Below are 4,724 nucleotides of genomic sequence, written 5' to 3'. Positions count from 1 at the left end.
AGCTTACAGGTAAGGAAGAGGTGCCTTTTGGCTGCAGACTGGGGGGTGGGATTAGCAAGGGTGCTGTTTGGGGTCCGTGTGGGGCAGGGACTGCCCTCTCTGGGTGGGCGCTGGTGGGCTGGCTGGAGGTCCTCCTAGGACCCTCCTTCACTTGGGGATGGCTCCTTTTGTACAGGGACGATGCTGCATGGCCCTCACTCTCCCTTCCCCCTCCAGCCAGGCGTTCGGAAAAAAGGAGAGCCTCCATGGAGACTGTGGAGTTCCTGCTACTGACTCATCCCTGACATCCTTGAGGTGAGGGATTGTGGCAGAGGGACCAAGTAGGTATGTGTGTGGGTAGAGCTGGCGGACCCTGTGAGGTAAAAGAGGGAGGGACAGTTGCGGAAGATGGCTGAGGGGCACCCCCCCCACTGACAGGCCAGGGGTGATTCACTCCCCCCTCCCACTGATGTTCTCCCTCCAGAGCTCAGAAGTTCCCTGTTGGGGGGTCCTGGGGGCACCAGGCCTGTATCCTTTCAGGGGTCTTTTCTCTGCCAACCCTTTGTAAATTTGGCAGCAATTAGCTGGAGGTGGGCTTGCTCTCAAGTGGGCTGGTGCATCTCCTCCTGTGCTCCCGAGGCCTTTCTCAGCAGCCTCTTCAGTTCCCTTCACAGCATCACCAGGAACCATGGCAGCCTCAGGTCTTCTGACTCTGTGGTGAACAGTGGCTTGGCAACTCAAGGTCTCTGGCTGTGGGCTGCTCAAGTTTCCAGCAGAGCGGGGAAAGTGAGTGGAACCACGCTTTCTTTTCCCACCCTGCAGTGGCAGTACCTTTCTCCTTGCCAACGCCTTCCTTCCTTCCCATCCTTTGAATAAGGAAGAGCCCCCAGTGACAGCATCCAGCCTTGCTATTCCTGAGCCTGTTTGAAGTGGTCCTCTGTATCCTATTGAGGGAAACACTGGACCTTTGCAGGATCACCTTCTCACCATTCTCTCTTTCTCCATGTCTTGACTTCTCCTCCTCACCCATCCCAAGAAGCCGTGGGCAGCACTTCACAGAGGCAAGAAGCAGGGAAGTACAGATTTGTGATCACCTGAAGAGAGACAGCTGTGTGCAGCGGGGCTTTCTCTAGTGAGGACAGGGACCTCAGCCCCAAAGGGGAGGAAAGGAGAACACCATTTACCTGGAAGAAACCTCTGCCTTGTTGTAGCTGTATTTTTGAGTCCCCAGCTGGGTCCTTTTTCCCCATGCCAGGCATTTCAAGTATGTGAGTGCTGGAAGCTGCTGACCTTGGCTATTGGGGGAAGGAATCTGGGGTCTTGTGGCATCTTAGGGAGGGTGTGTTGAACCTTCAGTGGACAAGGGGCCTCCCTCTCAGTCACTGGGGCTGTGGTCTGTTTTGGGGAGCACCTTGCTGATCAAATCTAAAGTGAGAACAACAGATCTACTAAAAGACTGTCAAATTCTGGAATCCACAAAGCTATATTCCAAAGAGAAGATGAAACAGAAGCTGTAGAAACCTCAGCCACCTTAAAAATTGGATGTAGATGGCGAATGTTAAAAGAAATCCCCTCCATCTATAAGGAAAAGAGGCATAGAATGATGATCTTATTGAAAAAAAGGAGTTATAAGAAGAAGAAAAAAAGAGTAAAGCTTTTAAAATAAAACTGATTCAGAGAATCTCTGTTTTTGTGTAAGATGGGCTAGGGAAAACTGCATTTGCGATTAGTTAAAATTGGTTATAATTGAATGTATTTTTATGCATTTATAAAATTATTGCCCATAATAAAATTAAGAAAGGTTTTAAGAGAAAACAATATAAACATAAGATAATATAAAATATTAGAGATTAAGTAAAAAAAGGAGTGATCTAGAGTATATATGTGGATCCTTATTTGAATAAATTTGATTAGAGAAGGGTATTTAGGTAAGGATAACAACAGAGGATTGTAATTCATTAGAGTATTAAGGTGGTTTGATACATGAAGCAGACTAGAGAATCTATTCTTGTTGACATCAAAATAATTAACACAAAATAAACTAGCACAAATAGAAAGGGTATATAACTTGGTTAAATAGACAATTATAGTTTATAGAAGATTATTGTAGAATGTTTAATCAGGAGAGAACTTATTTTTGTTAGAGAATGTTGTGATTATGTAACTTAAAGATATATCCATAATTAGACTCATAGAATAGGATTGCTAAAAATCTTGATGGTAAAACATAGACTTACAAAAATAATTATTGATCATATGGTGGAAAATTGGTATGTAGATATATATGTAAGAGGTGATCTAAGAGATATGATGCTGTCATTATTACTCTCATTTTTGTTTGTTAAAAATAATAAAATTATTTTTTAAAAAAGATTAGGTTGACAGAAATAGTAATTGGAATGAAAAAACAAAACAAAAACATATTTACTCCCTGCTTCCCCTCCTGTCCTTTATGGCAATGTTTAGATTGTTATTTCTTGCAGGGTGGCATTATGACTTTCATGGGCCCTAGGCACTTTTTCCTTCATGGGTCCCTTCCTCCATTAAAATATTTAAAATTATATTTTACAACTGTGTTGGTATAAAGCTGGTATACAGTTGAAGTGTGTATTAGAGTTGCCTGAAAAGAAAAATCTGACCAAATTGTTTGCTGCACCAATTGAAAAAAAAAATCTAGTTACAAATTTTCCCAATGTATATATTGCATTAAGAATTTAACTCATCATATTTATCTTCCAAAAGAGCTCCTTGAATTTAGCAGATTCCCTGACAAAACAGAAAGCAGCAGATATTTCTCACCAATTTCCCATTAACTGCTGCTCGTATTATCTACGTTCTCTGCCCGCATGAGTCACAGCCGCGAAAGAAAGGCCTGGTACAACCAATTTTCAGGAGGTGACGGTATTGTAAAATGTCCTCTTCATCTTTCAGAGCACAATGCCTGAACCGCAGGGGAGATGTTGAACGGAGGAGGTAATACCTGGTGTGTTCCCCCACTCCTCCGCCCCAACACTGAGTTTGTTTCAAAAATTAGACTGCTTCAATTATATTTTGTGTCATTAAAGGGCATGAAGATAATGCCCAAAAAAGGCACTTCAGGAGGGTTTTTATGCTATTTCCCCCCTCCCCCCCCCCGCAGGGTTCCTTTGCCTTTAACACCTGCGTAAGAGGTGGGCATTCAACAGGGCAAACCTTTCTTCTCCCAGATGTCCACTGATCTTCCACTCACCACTTGCATTTCTGCCTATTCCTCACATAGCTGTCATAGTTTCCAGGAATAAGAGGCAGCCGCCTTACTCTTGAGGAGAAAACAACAGGAGAAAGTACCCAGAATGACGAAATGTATGTAAAAACATGTGCCACTAATAAAGCAACCCTCGTTATTAAGTCATTAATTTAAAGGCCAAGAGGATGATGGGGATTTCCCCCCCCAGTTTGATATAGTAGAAACATCCTTTACGGTGTGTCGTTAATTGTTCACAATATCCTCAGCGGCTGCAGGATATTAAATGACACTCTGTGGCAGGGGTCCCCAACGTTTTTTTGAGCCTTCAGGCACATTTGGAATTCTGACACGGCACGGCGGACGCAGCAACAAAATGGCTGCCACAGGAGGCAGAGCCAGAGACAAAATGGTTGCCACAGCTTAACTTCAGTCACACAGGGTACATCCTTGTGTTGTGGTGGCGGTGGCTGCCAAAACAACATTTAAAAAAAAAATCTTGGCTGGTCGCTTGACCGTACTAATAAACTTGACTTGACTTGAAAAAAATAAATCTGCACAGCCAATCAGATCTCCAATAGTCAATCAGAAGCCTTGCGTGGCAAAAGCCCAACCTGGCCCCTCCCACTTCCTAGAAATATTTGGCGGGTGCCAGGAAAGGTGTTGGTGGGAGCCATGACACGCACAAGCACCATGTTGGAGAAGTCTGCTCTATGGATTGGATAGGCCTTCAGACGCCAGGCCTTCCGTCCAACTCTGGGTGGCATTCTCAGGGACTGTGAGGGGGCGGGCTACACATATACTGATGGGCTACAGTATATACTTACCAATGGGGTAAGTAGCACCCCCGGAGCCATTTCAGGTTGGGAAAACAGTGCAGGGGGAGGCTGGAGCCCCTTCACCACCTGAACAATGGCTCAAATACATCCGTAGAAAAGAGCAACACTCCAGGAGTGCCTTAAAGGCTAACAAAATTTGTGGCAGGGGAGGAGCTTTCATGAGTCACTGCTCACTTCTTCAGATCTGAAGAAGGGAGCAGTGATGCACAGAAGCTCATCCCCTGCCACAAAAAAACCCTGTATTTTTGTATGAGTGCATGTGTGCGCGCCCATGTCTGGAAGTCATGGCGACCTCTGGCAACTCCTCCTGGGGCACGGAGGATGTTCAGAGAAGTGCCTTGATAGCCTGTTTCTGGCCTCCCAGCCCTTGTGTGATCTGGAGGTCTCCCATTTTACCCAGGTGTTTCCCTGCATCGTACCATTTCCCACCCTTCCCATCCACCCATCCTGCAAAGACAGAGCAGCCGATGGACTGGCCGTCACTCTCTCCCTGATGCCTGGCCAGCAGGCTAGGAGCCCTACAGCCCCATAGGTTGACATGTACATAGAGAGAGGGGGAAATGCAATCACCTTGTTCTGGACGAAGGAGCAGACAAAACAGCCAGACTGTTAGCTTCTGGAAAGGAAACTCTTTCTTCAGGTGATGGCAAAGAGGGAGTCTCTAATTATAGACATGTAACATC

Source organism: Gekko japonicus, unplaced genomic scaffold (genome assembly GCF_001447785.1).
Source record: "Gekko japonicus isolate JY-2015 unplaced genomic scaffold, Gekko_japonicus_V1.1 scaffold1488, whole genome shotgun sequence".
Classification (NCBI taxonomy): Eukaryota; Metazoa; Chordata; class Lepidosauria; order Squamata; family Gekkonidae; genus Gekko; species Gekko japonicus.
The sequence above is the reverse complement of the archived record's forward strand: the minus strand, read 5'-3'. Positions refer to the sequence as shown.